A 19078-nucleotide genomic window follows, 5' to 3' on the forward strand; every position below is an offset into this window, starting at 1 on the left:
CTGCTCTAGACTTTCTCTCTCCTATTTACTTGTTTCTTACTCAAAAAAGATCTCTCTCTTTCCTCACAGTTGAACGACTATTTATAAGGAAATACATAGTGGATGACAGCTAATCTGTCCTTTATTTTCGGATATGGCTTGCGACATTCTCGCAACCTTACAAATGTTAATCTCGCAAACTCTTTAATTTTTGCAGGATTATCACATCTTTCTCATGATTTTAGCTGACGTCGTTTATTATATCGTTTCTGAAATTGTTTTACGACGCTGTTGTGTTGTGTTGTTGATAATTTCGCTGAAATATTATTGCTGCGAGATTCTGATCCTACAATCTATGTGGCTTCAATTGCAACCATTCAGACATCTCAGAGCCAACTCCATTCTCAGCAACTACAACTGCCACTGTAATTACAGAAACTACCAGAACCATCATTCAACTCAGTTGTTCCTTGTTTGCAGCATCACTAGAACCTCAAGCCAACAACACTACTACCACATGCTCCCTGCAACCATCACAGGCCATATCTATAATCAATTCATCTCATCTACCTCCTGCAACCAGCAGAACAAACCCCTTGAATCAGCATCAGTACCACCATCTTAATTCCATTCTACAATTCAAACTACCAGAACCCATCACTTGACGGCAAATCTGAAAACCCCTCTTCTGAATTTCATTAAATCAATACCAGATATCAAACCCATAAGTTATCACCGGAAAACTTCAAAAACATCCCATCAGATTCATACCCCTTTATTCTTCTTCTTTGAATCGAGATATCAACCAGTATAAAGAGCAATCACCACTTCATAGTTCCACCTTGTTGCCAATTTGAATTCCAGAGAAAACCCATCTTCGATTCTTCAACGGACACCCATTACCAACCCCATTGCTCCCAAATCAAATGCATCATATTTCTTCAATTAACTCCCTTCTCAGATCCACGAGATTCAAACTAATTCATTCTCAATCTTCTTATGATAATCTCTGACTCCATTAATTAACCAGTAACAGCATTAGAGCATCAATTTTTCCCTCTTTTCTCTTGGATTCGAGTTCAGAGGCAGCCGCCATGTCTTCTCTCGGTTTCAGATAGAAGAAATTACTGAGAGATGATTACTCTCAATTTTAGGGTCTTGTAGGAGTGGCAGCTAGACTTAGGCACCTAAAATGGATAAGGGCCACCAAGCAGAGGTGCCCCAGTTTCTGAACTTGTATTGGTGATGTAGATTGTCCCATATCCTTGACTGGCTCTAAATATCACTCACCATTGAAATAGCTAAATTGTCCTTTTCGCTTTAAATGAGTGATTTCTTCTTTTTTCGCCTCGAATGACTCCAAAGCACCTAAATAACTCAAAAACACACATAAGATACATATTTTACAAGAAAACTCGCCAAGAAAGCACAAACTATAGATATAAATGAAGGTGTTTACGACAACTATCATATTTACAAGGACGGAACCCAGTCCGCGAACTCAGTCCGCGAACTGACGGAAGTTCTCGACCGAGAATTTCTGCTGGGATTTTCCAAAAACTCGTTTGTGTGTAAGTCCGCGAACTGGTGGAAGTCTCCTTGCCGAGATTTTCTGCTGAGTTTGGAAAACTCTGCCGGTTATGTTAAGTCTGCGAACTTGTTTGTGAGCTTAAGTGGTTATGATCTAAAGATGTGCTCTGAACATGAAACTTAAATTACTAAGGAATGCTTTATGCAAACCGTGGCTATAAAGTTCATGAGCCGATTCATCGAATCGAATTATCTTTGTTTCGAATCGATTCATAGCAATTGAACAACTCTCTAACTAGTTCATTTGAGTCAATTGAACTAGTTATGGTGAAGAAGAATATGGTTTATATGAAAGTGATCATATGGCTAGATACCACATGTATGGGTCTTAATTACCTAACTTGATTTGTGATTGAAATTCTTAAATTTAACAGGTTAAAAGCAATTATCAAAGCAATGTATGTTGGTTTTTGTTGTCAAAGAATTTTTTTCATACTCTTATGGTAACCATTCTTGGTGTAAATCCTTGTGGAAGAGTTTATTCTTCCTTCTAAGCATATCAAGTCTTGTTTATACAAGTTTGTATCTTAGAAAAGATGATCACAACACTTGATTTTCATGATTACATATTGTGTATTGTTACCATGAGATAGTTCTAAACTTTTTTAGTAACATGATCTCACTAGAGACTTTCAATGATTGGTTCTTAAATCATATCTCCTTGTGGGTTTTCTAAAAATCAATTTATAAATCCTTATCTCTGGAGTAAGGTCGCTCTTGTTGTTCTTTCGGGAATGACATCAAATGGGGGAGAGTTCTTTTGAACTTGTGCTTAATGGTAATATCTTGCGGGGTGTGCGGCTGTGGAATCTTGTAGGGGTTATCTTGTATCTTAAAACTCCTTGATGAATGCATTTAGCTCCGGCTTTATGATTGCATCTAAATTAAGTTGGTATGTATTTTTTCTTCTAAGTCTATGAAACGTCTCTTCTCGGAAATTTCATTAGGATCCCGTTCTTGTACCTTTGCCAATTTTATTGACAAAAAGGGGTAGAATTAATGTGTAGTTATACTACATATACATATGGTTTTCGGATCATTGTGTAAAGGGGAGTGGTTTCCATGTGAGATGAAGTATTGACTAAGGGGGAGTGATACATATCACCGTAGTATTATTGTCAAAGTTGTGATACAATGAAACTTTGATGCTGTGTAATAACACTATGATGGATCTTCAACAAGTACAGGATGAACACATGAAGAGTTGAAGAACCAAGGAAATCAAGATTGTCGTTTTTACTTTTAACAAGTACAAGCCATATGTAAAATGGTTTTGTCACTAAAATTGACAAAGGGGGAGATTTTTAGAGCACTGCTCGGTTGAACCCACTAGCGTTGGTATGTCAAGTTAGTTGTCAATTTTAGTTGCCAAAATGCATTCTTGATTTAGCATACTAAAGATAGTTTCATACTAATTTAGGTCTAAGAAGTTGAATCGAAGCTATCCTTAAAGGATGAAGATTGAAGATTGAAGGCTACAAGAAGACATCAACAAGTACTTCATAAACAAAGGTATGTGATTGATTTCATTTGGATTATTGTTCAATTATACCTTTCTAATATATCAAGATTAATGCTCACTCCATGGAACAATTCCAATGACGGTGAGTGTACATTTATGTATATATACTTGAGGTTATTTGATTCATGACTTTGGTGGTAATAACCTGTATCTCTATAAAGAATCTCATGTTATAGTGAACGAGCTTGTGAATCCAATGATCCAAGAATCACTCAATTCCGAGTTATAACGACAAAGTTATGAGTGATTTAAGTTCATTAGTAGGAAACATTCCATGGGTTTTGGAGTGGTCCGCGAACTTGGGCCCAATACGTGACTAAAAGGGATTTTTGGTCAAGTTGGTGATGTTTCCTTATCTAGGCAAGTTAGATATTGGTCCAAACACTTTTGGTTACCATATTAAAGTGTTTGTGATTCCTGCCCAAGTTAAATATGATTTATTCACATAAATATAATTTTTTCTAAATAAGTTATTTATTTAATTATTTTGGCAAGAGTTTTAACTTAGGAAAGACTCCCATATTTAGGAGAGTCTTGTAAAAGGAAAAAAGTTTTGCTTAGCTTCCAAGCTATTGTTCATTATAAATAAGGAGTTCGTGAGTTTACAAGTTTTTCATCCCTTTGGAAAATTGGCGTAAGCTCTGCAGGTTGTTTTCACGTCTTCCGTTCTTCGTGAACGAGAGTGAGATAAAAGTCTTTGTATTAGGGATCACAAAGCCAAGTTGGATTTAATCTTCGTGATTGATCACACAACTTGTCATTTAGGTTTTTCACCTCTTGTCTATTATAAGGTTTTCTCTTCTGATATAAAACCATTCAAGAGTTGTTGATAATAAACCCTAGGTTTTGATAGATTTCAGTTTCCGATCGTATACCAACACTTGTTAGTCGAAATCGGTGACTAGAAAGAAAAACTTCTTTTGAGGCATCTCGTAAAAATCCTTGAGAAGTTTTAAACAAGATATCTCTAGATTTATTCTAGTTGTTCTTATGGTAGATTTATTAGGGTTTTCTTAACTTGGAAATTGATCTTTGGAATCACCCAAGTTTACTTACGGAAATCAGGTTCACGGACTCCTTGTGTGTACGCATACTGATTGTAAGTTAAAATCCTAATCTACAAGTTTGTTTTGATATTACTTTTACCTAGTAATTGTTTTTATCAAAATAAACACAAGATTTCCAAAACCTTGATTCACATCTAACGGGAAATAAAACTGGTGTTTTGTGCAAACAAAATATCAAATTGTATCGATCATGGTGGTGTATCTTCTAAAGAGAACTTTAGGTTCTGCTATAAGATTTGTGTGAAGAGTTCCTAAAGAGAATCGGTATTCTGCTAGGAGTTCTACAAGTGTTGAAGTAGGTATTACATCTAGTCCGAATAGGTAGTAGGAATTTGGTGTAACAACTTATTATCAATGTGTTTATTCTGGACTAGGTCCCGGGTTTTTATGCATTTGCGGTTTCCTCGTTAACAAATTTCTGGTGTCGAGTCAATTGATTGACACTTGAACATTGGTCTTTGGTACCGTTCAAGTCAATCCTCTTATATTCAATCGGGATCGCAAATCCCTATTTGTTGATTGCGGATTGAATCAAGAGATAAAGATATAAAACTCTTTGATATACTTTTGATAGATTGAGTCTAACTGTCTAGTTGATTCTATTGAAAGTATATTGGAGTTTGTCTATTCAGATTGCCAAACGAAATATTGGGTGGTGTTGTTAGACCCCCGCTTTTTCACTTGGCTAAAGCGAAAGCTTACCAACACATATTTCAAGAAATAGATAAGCGAGATAAACTCGGATCGAAATAATAAATGTGTATAATCAAAGTCTATATAGCAATACGACTTTTGTCTCAAGATAGGAGATACAATAGATAGACTTTTGAGTGATAGATAAGTTCAAGTCTCCACATACCTTTTAGTCGATGAAGTTCCACAAGTTCCTTGAGTAGTTCTTCGTCTTTGTATGATGATCGCCATGGAGTCTTGAGCACAACTACACTTTATATCCTAGTCCGAGACTTAGATATAAGTAGACTAGAAATCAAGACTTATAATTTTGATCACTAACATTGACAAACATGCTTGAGATAACAAAACATGCGAGTTCGACCGATCAGTGCTCTAACATTAGCATCAATCAAATATTCACCACACACCGCAGTTACATTAGAATTGTTATTGCTTTGAAAGCAAAGTTCTTCTTTATCATTATCTTCCTTATATTGATCAATGCCTCTTCACAGGTTAGCATTACCCTTCACGAAGTTCTTGTAGTTGTTTTTCTCTAGTCTCTTTAGCTTTTTGAAGCTCTTGTTGTACCAAGTTTTTTCTGCAAAGTTAGAGACTTTTTGTTCAAGAGCATAAGAATTGTAATGACCCGTCCCTCCACCGATACTGTCCCCACTTAGCCACTGCGGTTATCCGGCAGTGTGGGGTTTTCAATGGGCATCGCTGCGGTAATCCAGCAGTAACTTCCCGGATGGTCACCCATCCCTGGATTGCTCCCGCCCGAGCACGCTTAACTGCAGAGTTTTCTGCCAACTCTGGAGCCAATTGTGCTGAAAAGGCCTCGGTGTTAGGGAAGGACAAATCATTACTTATATTCCATTCGGCCAACCACTGCCGAATATCGGGGTATTACAATACCACCACCTTAAATTGGAGCCGTCCTCGGCTCCAGAATATATTCGCAAGCTCAGATCTCCGATGTTCCCTACCCCTCATGAGAAGCACCTGGAACAACCCCGTCCAGCGTGCCTTCCCACCCTCGGCAGGTGAACCGTCGTCGGCTCTGATACCATTTGTAATGACCCGTCCCTCCACCGATACTGTCCCCACTTAGCCACTGCGGTTATCCGGCAGTGTGGGGTTTTCAATGGGCATCGCTGCGGTAATCCAGCAGTAACTTCCCGGATGGTCACCCATCCCTGGATTGCTCCCGCCCGAGCACGCTTAACTGCAGAGTTTTCTGCCAACTCTGGAGCCAATTGTGCTGAAAAGGCCTCGGTGTTAGGGAAGGACAAATCATTACTTATATTCCATTCGGCCAACCACTGCCGAATATCGGGGTATTACAAGAATCCTACCATTCTTGTGGTTGCTCACACACATACCCGTCATAAGGTTGTTGATACGTATGAGAACCAAAAGACTGTGTAGGATATTTATCATAGACAATGAACTGGTTTTGATTATACCCCTGGAATGGTTGGTATAGTTGTCATATTGTTGAGGTTGTTGAAAACCGTAATCATTGTTGTAGTATGCTCCTTCCATGAGAAACAAGTACCTGAAATAAGATTCTCAAAATTAATTTAAAAACCAGAAAATCTAAGTGTTTGTACCATAAGTAAAAATGCCACATAATGGGCCAAATTGGTACTTGAATCATCTATTGGCCCTCATCCAAACCCGCTAACCAGTCAACCGAAGCATCCCACCAGCCTGCCCAGTATTACATAAAATCAATGACCGGTGAATGGTCAAAGTCAACGCCCGGTCAATGGTCAAGGTCAATGGTAAAGTCAACAACCGGTCAATGGTCAAAGTCAACCATCAGTCAATGTCAAGGTCGTGTTGCCGATGGTGCTGCCATGCAGTTTCCACTCATGTTTCCAATGGTGCTGCCACGCAGTTTCCACTCATGTTGCTAGCGGTGCTGCCAACCAATTCCCAGCTAAATACTCTATCGCGCTGCCAGCCAGTCTCTACCCGTGCTGTCAGCTGTGCTTCCAGCCAGCCTCCATCCTTGCTGCCAGCCATTATGCATGTCAGCCAGTTAATCCAATCTTCCAGCATGCATAATTAATTCAGGAGGCATGAATGAGCAGTTTCATGCAGAATTAAACATGAAGGCATGAATGAGCAGTTTCATGCAGAATTAATGCAAGTTGAAGTAAATACCATTTATATTCAGGATTGTATAAATAGAGGGAAGGTAATTCTGAGGGGGGGGGGGGGGGGGGAAGAGGTAGCAAATAGAGAAAAGATACACTGTAATACAAATATCAATAAAATATTTCTCCCCAAGGGGATTCGTCCGTGGACGTAGGCAAACCATGCCGAACCACGTTAAATCCGTGTGTCTGTGATTTCTGATTATTTCCTGTTATTAGCCCTGTTTTTATCAACAACACCAAAATCACCGTGTTTAGTGCCTGGAAATATTTATGGGTGCAAACATTGGCGCCGACTAAGGGGAATTACGAGAAAAGGAATCGTGTTTTCCCATAGAGAAAAGTTGTACAAAATGCTTCAAAATCATGCCCGTTAAAAAGCAGTATGAATGTCTTGAAAAATCACTGCTGCAGTCCAGTTGATCATAACTGCTGCAATCCAGATTCACAGTTCGGGATTTGCTAAAACTATTATATTCGGAAACCACTGAAACTGAATCACTATTAAGACCGATGAAATCGCCCTTAGGACGTTTGGTCCACGGTAAAAGATGGCGTAAAAACTTCATCAAAACTGTTGCTGGATATTCGATCCGCAACATGGCTAGATCCAGTTTTGATTTCAATCACTGCAGTCCAGCTGATCGCAACTGCTGCAGTCCAGTTAATCATAGTTAATGCAGTCCAGTTGATCGCAACTGTTGCAGTCCAGCTTCATAGTCAGAGGCCACCAATACTGATTCATTGGAAAGATCGCTAAGATTGTTGTCAGGATGTTCGATCCGCAGCATATTCAAGTCCAAAGTTGGAAAAATTTGCTTCCCAAATAACGTAGTGTCTACATGTTCGAGTTTGTAGTACGTCAAAATCACTATTGTCATGATCGCAAGGTTGCCAAGTTGCCTACATCTCTAGGCGCTTGAAAACCCTAGAGAAGACTTCCAGAGAAACATCTCAAAAAGATCCAGAAAGGTCCACAAAAGTATAGCAAAATCATGGTGAAAGGTCCATAAGAAACAGCAACAGTCCCTAGAACCGTTGCTAAAAATTCAAGAAAAAAAAAAACGTTGCAAGAAGCTTTGAAGGAAAAGACAACAGTTCAGAAAATCAGTCACAAAACGTTCGGAGGCAAAGATCACAGATGTGGAGAAGCGTCGCGGAAAGTTTCAAACAAAAAAAAAAGGCCGGCGTCCATGCCCCGCGGTCGGGTAACGTTTACCCACAGCGAAACTCGCCACTCACTTTAAATATCTATCACCCACGTCAGAGGTTAACACCACCCACCTCTGTTTTGTCACCCACGTTAGATTTTTGTAACCCTCATTAGCCGTTCCTGTCACCCTCATCCAGTTTCTGTCACCCGTGTTACCCATTCACCCACATTAGACTACTGTCACCCACGTTACAGTTTTGTTCACCCACTTCAGCACATAAGCTGCCACATAATCATATACGCACTGCCACGTCAGTAGATAGTACAGTCATCAAATATATCCAGTCAGTGTTGACACGTCAGCAAAAAGTCCAGTCAGCAGGCACAGTCAGCAATTAACGACGTCGACATATTCCTAACGACGTTGGCATATTCCTAACGGCGTCAGTATATTCCTTTCGTGACGTCAGCATCACGTTATTGTCACCGGCCCTGTCATCTTCTCCGGCATAACTTAATTGCATAGTTCTGTTTCAGTGCAGCGCGGTACAACATGATACCATAGCCCTGATTCAGCGCATCACGGTGTAGTTTAGTTTCGTAGTCCCTAGATATTTACGCCCCGATGGATTGAACTGCAGGATATTTCCACCCCAGCCGAGCTAAGCGAGCCAACTCAGTCATACCGAGCCGCCAGCCGAGCCAAGCTATTGACTCGATGGATTTTTCAGCCCCAATTTACTTGGCTTGAGGATTTTTCGGCCCCACTTCTTGGGCTTAGCCAACTAGACCCATTTTTGGGCTGGGTCATCGATCTTGTTTCTTTGATATCTACTTCATATGACGTCCGAATTGGATGATTTTTGGCTCGTTGCGATCGTATTTCGATATCCTACATCATGAAGGTAAAATTTCTACAATTTGAGGAGAATATTTTTGGAGCAACTACATCATCAACATTTTTGGAGCAAGGTGCTCGCCGAGCAAAGTCATTGAAAAATGGATCACGTCATCAACATGTTACTACCGCGTCGTCAACCGGGTGCCAACTAACTTCTTTCCATACAAGTTTGCACATTAGAAACTTTCCATCATATCAGTAGAAGTTGCGCAACATCATCTACTTCCGTCCCGACAACAATCTATTTCTCGACTCACTCCACATGCAAATTTGTTTGTTCGATAACTTCTTCATCGTACATCCGAATTGAGCGATTTTCGGCTTGTTACGATCGCATGTCAATTTCCAACAACATGAGGGTGCGATTTCAATGTTTAAAGAAAAATTATTTTTGAAATTGGAGCGGCGACATCGAAGAAGGGCGCATTTTAAATCACCATATGAAGCCATAACGAAATCCTCACAGATTGATGTTGTGTCGATTTAAGTCCACGACATGAAATGTTCGTACTTGTTGTGTAGATTTTTAAATCTCAAGACACTTATGTTCGATGGTGATCATAATTACTACATTCCAGTTGATCGAGTTGTTTTAGTCCAGTTCCTCAGCAAATACTGCAGTCCAGTTGATCGAACTGCCGCAGTCCTTTTTCGTATAATTACTACAGTCCAGTGATCAAACTGTTGTAGTCCGGTTTTCCTCAAAACTGTTTCAGTACAGTTTTCCTCATAACTGCTTCAGTACAATATGATCGAACTTTTGTAGTTCCATGACAACTGTCTTCAATCCAGTTTTGATTCAACTGGTGCTTTCCGGTCCCGCAGACAAATCTAGTTGCCGAGTCAAGCTGAGACGCTAAGGCAGCAACACTAGTCATAGTCGCTGGAAAACATCAACATAGCTTGTGGTCATCCTAATCACCTCATAAACGAAGTCGCAATAACACTTTTAATATGGTACGTATACAATTTACATATTTCCGCATCTTTTCATATAATCATTCATAATTTTGTTCAATGGGACACCTACAATGTGGCGAGCATTTTCTCACGAGGAGATGCAAACATTTCAATTCTGTGCGCATCTGGAATAGTGGGATCGCGCCCCCCCCCCCCCCCCCCCCCCCCCGCGCGAATTCCAGATAGCAGACAGCTTCAAAATTTCACGCGCGAGCAAAATGCAGCAAGGCAGTGCACCCTTGTGCGAGCATTGAGCAGTATGACAATCACTATCTTCTGGAGTTGCGTATCACTTCAATGTGACTGACCATCACTTGGGGGCGAGATATGTAACACCTCATGGTCTAAAATAACTCGCTTGGGGCGAGCTGCGTAACACTCCATCTGCTTGGGGGAGAGTTACATAGCACCTAAATGCAATGCGGAATTCAGCTTCTGAAAATCGAAACAAAAGGTAACCCAAACTTCTTAATCCTCCAACGAGTTACATGATTAAGAAGGGACGAACATACACCCTAATATTTTAATGCAACTATTGCAATCAGTAATATTAAACTGCTACAGCTAAGTTGATCGAACTGCTGTAATCCAGTTCCTAAACAACTGCTGCACTCAATTGGACGCAACTGATGCAGTCCAGTTTTGCTCATCCATTCTGTACTCAGTTGGACGCAACTGATGCAGTCTGGTTTTATTTATAACTGTTACACTCAGGTTTATCGAACTGTTTAAGTCTAATCCCTCAGCAGCTGCTGCAGTCCAGCTGATCGAAGCTGCTACAGTCCAGCTCTGTTTGTCGCTTCTGCAGTCCAGCTTATCGCAGCTGCTACAGTGCAGCGTTGCTCACTCATCCTGCAGTCCAACTGACCGCAGCTGCTGCAGTGCAGTCTTGATCGTCGCTGTTGCAGTTCAGCTGATCGAAGCTACTGCAGTCCAGCTGATCGCAGCTGCTGCAATGCAGTCTTGCTCGTCGCTGCTGCAGTTCAGCTGATCGAAGCCACTGCAGTCCAGCTATGTTCGCAGTTCCTGCAGTCCAGCTGACCGCAGCTGCTGCAGTGCAGTCTTGATCGTCGATGCTACAGTTCAGCTGATCGAAGCTACTGCAGTCCAGCTATGTTCGCAGTTCCTGCAGTCCAGCTGACCGTAGCTGCTGTAGTGCATTCTTGCTTGTCGCTGCTGCAGTTCAGCTGATCGAAGCTAATGTAGTCCATCTATGTTCGCAGTTCCTGCAGTCCAGCTGATCGCAACTGCTGCAGTGCAACTTTGCTCGTCGCTGCTGCATTTCAGCTGATCGAAGCTGCTGCAGTCCAGCTATGTTCCCATCCCCTGCAGTCCAGCTGATCGCAGCTGCTGCAGTGCATCTTTGCTCATCGTTGCTGCAGTCCAGCTGATCGAAGCTACTGCAGTCCAGGTATGTTCGCAGCTCCTGCAGTCCAGCTGATCGCAGCTGCTGCAGCACAACTTTGCTCGTCGCTTCTGCAGTCCAACTGATCGAAGCTGCTGCAGTCCAGCTATGTTCGCAGCTCCTGCAGTCCAGCTGATCGCAGCTACTGCAGCGAAACTTTGCTCGTCGCTGCTGCAGTCCAGCTGATCGAAGTTGCTGCAGTCCAGCCATGTTCGCAACTCCTACACTCCAGCTGCTGCAGTCCAGCTTTGCTCGAAGCTGTTGTAACCCAGTTTTGCTCATTACTGCGGAGGACAGTCTATGTGGCCGTCGCAATCTAGTTTACCGCAATCATTGCAATCCAGTTCCGCAACAACTATTGTGATTTACTCGACATCGTTGCTGCTATCTTGATTCATATAACTATTGAAGGCATATGAAGATCGATGTCACATCCAGTAGCACAACCAAGACCATTGGAGGTCCAACAACACACAAAGTCTGTTACCATCTCAACTACTAAAAGGTCACACCCTCTCGCTCGCAACTACTACAGTCTAGTTTTACATCAACATTTACAACTCACTTTCAACACCACTCCGCTCCAGCATCACGCTTCAGTTGTAGTCTAGTTCAGCCTTCAGTCCATTTTTTGCATAGAACAACGATTCATGTGCAACTGTTGCCCGCCAATCTCCCAGTCACAGTAGTCTCACTTGGGGGCGTCTTGATTGTAATTTCCGCAAACAACAAGGAAAGTTTGCCAATCACCTCAGCATCAATAATCCACACTTGGGGGCGAGTTTTTTCATTGACTAAGGAAAACGAAAATTTCTTAACCCCCAACAAGTTGGAGGTTAAGAGGGGGCGATGTTTGTACCATAAGTAAAAACGCCACATAATGGACCAAATTGGTACTTGAATCATCTATTGGCCCTCATCCAATCCCGCTAACCAGTCAACCGAAGCAGCCCACCAGCCTGCCCAGTATTACATAAAATCAATGACCGATCAATGGTCAAAGTCAACGCCCGGTCAATAGTCAAGGTCAATGGTAAAAGTCAACAACCGGTTAACGGTCAAAGTCAACCATCAGTCAATGTCAAGGCCGTGTTGCCGATGGTGCTGCCATGCAGTTTCCACTCATGTTGCCAGCGGTGCTGCCAACCAATTCCCAGCTAAATACTCTATCGCGCTGCCAGCCAGTCTTTACCCGTGCTGTCAGCTGTGCTGCCAGCCATTATGCATGTTAGTCAGTCAATCCAGTCTACCAGCATGCATAATTAATTCTGGAGGTATGAATGAGCAGTTTCATGCGAATTAATTCAAGAGGCATGAATGAACAGTTTCATGCAGAATTAAACATGGAGGCATGAATAAGCAGTTTCATGCAGAATTAATGCAAGTGGAAGTAAATACCATTTATATTCAGGATTGTATAAATAGAAGGAAGGTAATTCTGAGGGGGGGGGGGGGGGGGGGGGGAGAGGTAGCAAATAGAGAAAAAGATACACTGTAATACAAATATCAATAAAATATTTCTCCCCAAGGGGATTCGTCCTTGGACGTAGGAAAACCATGCCGAACCACGTTAAATCCGTGTGTCTGTCATTTCTGATTATTTCCTGTTACTAGCCCTGTTTTTATCAACAACACCAAAATCATCGTGTTTAGTGCCTGGAAATATTTCTGGGTGCAAACACTAAGAAATACAAAAACAAAAATAAAAAACCAAATTCTTGGCGCCGCCGCCTCCCTGGCGCCAAAATTTGATCGCTGTCGTAACACGTCAAAAAATAAATACAGTTTCTCACTACTCAAAATATATAATGAAGCAAGGGAAAGAAAGGATCGTTCCCACAGAGAGGTCTAATATTGTTATATGTTTCGATTTCTTATGTAAAACAATGGGGGAATTTTTCTGATTTTTATAAAGCAAACTAAAATAAAAATAAATAAGAAAATAAACAAACAAATCAAATATGTAAAAATATTGGATAAATGTTCCATCTTCAATTGTAAACAAGCATATGAATGAATGATTATAATTCAATCTCTAATTATCAAAATCCCTAGAATACCTTATTGCAAGAATACTCTGTTAATTTTCTGAAATCATCACACTTACATGTAAAACGATGCAAGTATAAATTCTACCTAGAGAATAACCTAACGCCTTGCGCTAATCAAGTTCAATTCCCATGGAGCATTAAGATTGGTGAAATAGTCTAATCAATGCAATTTAAATACATTGCGCAAACAATTCGAACAAAGGTCGAGTTTTACAAATGATTACAAGAAAGTATCACTACAATACGTAATCATAATATGCAACTTGTATTCAAGGTTATCGCTCGATGATAAACCCTGAATTAGCTATAGATATAGATGTGATTTCATTCAATTCTAGACTTAACTAAACAAACACTCCAAAGAACAACTCAAGACATCCTGCTAGTTGGATAGGGGCTACCGCAGTTGAATTTTACTTATTAAAATGAAATGACTTCCCTGAGTGATACTGATCTGCCTTTAGTAAATTCCTCTTTTCTCACTCAGAAAGCCTTGTGTGCTTGCTGGATTCACATCCATCAATGCGCAATGACTATGAGTGATGCATTGAGCATGTATTTATCTTGTTTCTCTCAAATGACTCCACAACACCTATAAAAAATCAACAACGAACACAATAATACATAATTCACAAGAAAACATAACTAAAAAAGCATAAATTGTTGATAAAATCAAGGTGTTTAAGATACCTATCAGATGTTCCTCATCTTAACTGTCACACTCAGTCGCACTTATGGTTTTACTCCATGAACACTTCCATTCACCTATTCTCTCATGCCTCTCTTGTCCGTCGTGCGTCAATCGCATGATTCGCATCACACTACCTCAACAATAACCGAAACTCTTCATCATTCTCGATTCTCAACCGCTGAAGTTTCTTTTGCTCTTCTTGCTCTCTCATTCTGGAAATTTCCCGATTCAGAAAGGGGATTAATATCTCCATCTCAGCACTTATCAAACTCTAAATCGATCTTTTTGCATATTGCATCACTGACGAATCTGGTGGTTGTTCATTGTTATTTTCGTTCACCGGATTACTCTCATTCTCTGCCATTGTTTTCTCTCTTAATATATGTTGATTTCTTTCCTTGTTTTGATATAATTTGGGTTAATATTCAGTTTATCACCCATTCCCCCTTAAATAGCGTGGGTAGATTAACAAATGGCCATTTATGACGCACGGTTCAACATCGCGTCCTCTGGCAGACTACGCTAATCAATTTCATACACATTTTTTCAAAATCTAGCATTACTCCTTGTCTAATCCTATTCTCAAAACATATCTAGACCTCTCATATCATTTAGATTCCCACGACACTGTCACTAAGAGGGGAACTGGTGAGTATCTACCCTGCATGGTCTCTTATGTTGCACTAATATTTTTATTAATTTATTGCGGATTCGAAGTTTGCAACACCTGTTGAGAGGCACTATGATCCGCTATGGCTTACACGTTAGGAACATGCAATATACCGTTCATCTAAACAAATTTCATTACCTGAACCACCATAACCTTTTGGATAGATATGCCCATATGTGGTCACAAGCCACCAATTGCCATAATGGCCAACTATTTTTCTCTCATAATACTATTACGTTTATTTGAGTTGTCCCATATGACTTTTTTATAGGGACACCTACCATAAATAAATATTTTCCTACCCTTTATAATAAGCAACAACTTCATAGATGAGAATCTATATATGTTGCCTACACCAACATCAGCAGGTTAAAGTTGAAGTCGTGCAACTATATCAGCAATAGAAGTGGACATTCCACCGATAACCCGTGTGCCAAACATAGTTAAAAATCAGTCCTTAAACAAAAATGTTTATTGCATATCTACTTCTGCTAGTTTCTAAGACTATAGTCGTCATGCTTCTGGAAAAATTTATGAATTTATACCACTCCAAGCACCTGACCTTTAACCTCTCTCTTATATGACCTGTAAGAAGCCTATTTTTGAAAATGATACGGCTCTCTCGGTTCAGATCCACCAGTTTACACAAGAGACATATCATTGCCTCACCACGAGAAACCAAATTTATCATTTTTTAACCTTCTCATCCAAACTACACATTATTATCACCATTCATTTTAAATATCACCTAGTTGTTTATTTATCAACCATCTCCTCTAACTTTATCATTTCTCAATTGATGAATACTCAACCCACCTCTCCCCTAAACCCATTTTTCCCTGAACAACAAGTTCACCCTCAATCTTCTTTACCTTACTCTACTGATAAAGAAATTCAAGATCTCTCTACTTAAATGTCTGAAATACTCATCCTACCTACCAAATTACCTTCTTCCCTAACCGAACTTATCTTCATACACAAAGCTGTGGTTGTTGCTGAAAATGATAACAATTGGAAATGGTTCATGATTGGTCATATTTGTATTCAGTTATTGATTCCAACTTCTTCTGTCAGGAACTACATCACCTCTCAATAGCCTCTAGTTCAAACTCCTACTGTCACTACCTTTAGTGATTAAAAAATAAGATCCGTATACGTTTCTTAGCTGAAGTGGATTTCAACATAGTGAATGATCAAATACCTTGGTATGCATGTGGTTATATTATAGTGCTTCGTGTTGTTCCTCCCACTAGATGGCCAAATAATTGTCAAACTCCTTTCACCGAAGAGCTTATGTGGTTGGTGTTGTGCAATTTTCCTAAAGAATTTATTGAGTTTGAAGATCTAAAAATGTTAACCTTTAAGCTGGGTAAACTCATTGAAGATAACGAACCATGGGGAAACCATCCTCTCAAAAAAAATGTAAAGGTCTGTGTGAGAATTGTTGTCCAAAAACCTTTACCAGCGGGTATTCCTTTAGTAACAAAGGGAACAATTCAACCTTTCCTCATTGAATACAAATACTTCATGGTGCCAAGGTATTTCTGCTATTCATGTAGGATCGTTGATCACAAAGAGAGCACATGCACTAAAATCAAACCTAAGCATGCTCGTGTTGAAAATCTTATCCGTTCACCAGCTCAGGCTAGTTCTTTTACCAGAATCACTTTACTAGATGGATGTCACCGCAGCTGTAACAGACCGGTGCATTCTCCCTTCGAATGGGTTGGATTTCAACCCATCCAATAGGGCCGAACCCCCGCCCCGTCACTCGGGAAGTCTAAAAAGATACACAAAACATAAAACGGAAGGAATTTATTCAAATCAAACATAATGAGAAGCATGTTTGAGCAATATAATTTTTTTTTTCTTTTTTTAAGAGGAGAACTTAATTCGATACTAAAAAGAGAGATCATATAAAACAAACAAGACGTATATTAACTTAAGTAGTCCAATAATGCTTCCATTAATAAAATAGGTGTTTTGTAAACTAACATTCATTTACAATGGCATTTAAGTACTTAATAGCGGAAAATTTAAACAAACCAAACACGAACAGTGTCTCCAAAACACTCTCAAGTTCACTTATTAATTATGCCATGATATGTACATATATATATAGGGACGACAAAGTGAATACCAACATTGTGTCTCCAGCTTTGCTGCCGCAAGCTTCTTGTAGCTCACTGTCCCATCCCAAATCCTAACTCTGTGGGAAAAACAAAACAAAACGGGGTGAGCCACAGCCCAGTAGGGTATATAACAGTGATCGAGTAATGCCACACAATAAGTATAACAGTAAAGTAATAAAAATTAAGCATGAAATCCACAAATGAATGTAAAGCATTTTTTTATTAAACAATTGTACATTCGTAAGTTGCCATTGTTAAAATTCAGATAAAGATTTACTCTACTATTTATAAGGCCAGTGCCAACGTCAGGGTAGTTCTGGTTACCATCCACCGCCACAGAAGCGGTCTTCCGAGTTGCCACCGAGGTGGTGGGGTGCCACTTAGGCGCGACGGTCCTATAACAGAGTTCTCTAGTTTCCGATCAAATTCATTTATCGCAAAGGAAACATCCATAAGATATGAAAACCCTCGACGGTCCTATAACAGAGTTCTCTAGTTTCCGATCAAATTCATTTATCGCAGAGGAAACATCCATAAGATATGAAAACCCTCGTAAACCCATAGCGAAAAGCTAATACAAAAACAACATTGGCAGCATTCCCATAATTAGAAAATAATCTCTTACCAAACACAACAACTCATCATGAGAGCAAAAATCACTCATCAAAAATTATGACAATCCTTGCTCCATGAGAAGAATCAAGATTACTGAAAATCACAATAATGGTGCTACTAATCACTGTGCACAATGAATAAACTCAGCGAGCCATTCATTACAAGTTTCACAAACTACAGAACAAATCTCATACTTTTTAGTGTTTGAAAATATAACAAACTAACCCATGCTTGGCTTCCAAAGAGAGTCCCAGAATAAAGAATATAAAATGGTTCCTAACCAATCAGTGTGGAAGCAAGCAAGAAGGGGAAACAGTTCAAAATCAATGAGCAATATAACTCACTTCCAGAATTTGCAGTTTCGTCAATCAAAAATCAACAATTCGTGCAAAATTTGTTATGCGATGGAATTCAGCAAACTTAGTGCCACTAGAAAGCTGAGAAAGCTCTCTGCAATATAAAAACCACTAACAGAAGAAATCTAGTACGTAGCCGAGTCAAAATGTCTCAAATAAACAGGACATGGACAAACGTTTTCAAATAAAATTCAGTTTTGGTAGCTTACACATTCAAAAACTCATATAAAATTCATTAGACGATGGAATTTGGAAATTTTGGTCCCTTTGTAAGGCTGAGAGATTCATTTTAACACAAAAATAAAAGGGTAAGGTATCAAGGTTTATATCTGGGTCGAAGAGTCTCCACAAAGCAGGACAGCAACACAAGTTCAAAACATTTCAGTTTCGAAGGTATCCAATAGAAAATTCGTAGAAAATTCATTGGCTAACGGAAGTTAGCAAATTTGGTGTCTTTGGAAAGCTAAGGAGATCCACTTTATGATGAAAATGATAAGAAAGAAGAAACGGTTTCATAGCTATGATGAAAAGTCTCTATCAAAACAAGACAAAAATCATGTTTTCAGAAATTACAGTTTTGGTAATCTATAATTGAAAATTCATACGAAATTCATTAGGCAACGAAATTCAACAAATTATGGCTCGTTGGAAAGCTGGGAAACTCCTCTTTAATATAAAATTGATAAACAAAAGTAATAGGGTGCATAGATGTTTCGAAAAATAGATTGAAATTCGAAATTGAGAAATGATTCCTTACCTATACGGTACTTCAATTCAAGGATTTAAATTCAGCTTCCTTCATTCGCTGATTAGTGGGCTTTTGGTGTTGAAGAACAAGAAAGGGATCAGGTGGGGAAAAAACAAAGAATGAGAAGAAAATTAGATTTTTCTTACTAGAATTCCCATGGCTGATTTAAAATATGATATAACATGTGTCTAGTTGCATGGAAAATTATCAAAGCATTTTAACATGTGTCCAACAGTATGGAGGGTCATCAAGGCATCCAAGTTTAGATTAGAGCCCATAGATCTATTAGAGACGCCCAAACTTAGGTTTAAAGCAGTAAATTTTTTATAAAGGCACTCTCCCACGACTATATGTATCTGATACTAAGAATCTACCCCCGCACTCCATAATTTCAG

At 39.6% G+C, this 19078-nt stretch overlaps 1 long non-coding RNA gene across 1 annotated transcript; it reads right to left on the bottom strand.

Annotated features, from left to right (window-relative positions):
* Positions 1-16779: 16779 nt before the first annotated feature.
* On the bottom strand, positions 16780-18834 carry LOC113332986. The gene is made up of 2 exons (XR_003351754.1): positions 18693-18834; positions 16780-17041 (listed from the first exon to the last, which is right to left on the bottom strand). It is a non-coding gene; the product is annotated as an uncharacterized LOC113332986 (long non-coding RNA).
* Between the last annotated feature and the right edge of the window lie 244 nt (positions 18835-19078).

Source organism: Papaver somniferum, unplaced genomic scaffold (assembly GCF_003573695.1).
Source record: "Papaver somniferum cultivar HN1 unplaced genomic scaffold, ASM357369v1 unplaced-scaffold_132, whole genome shotgun sequence".
Taxonomy (NCBI): domain Eukaryota; kingdom Viridiplantae; phylum Streptophyta; class Magnoliopsida; order Ranunculales; family Papaveraceae; genus Papaver; species Papaver somniferum.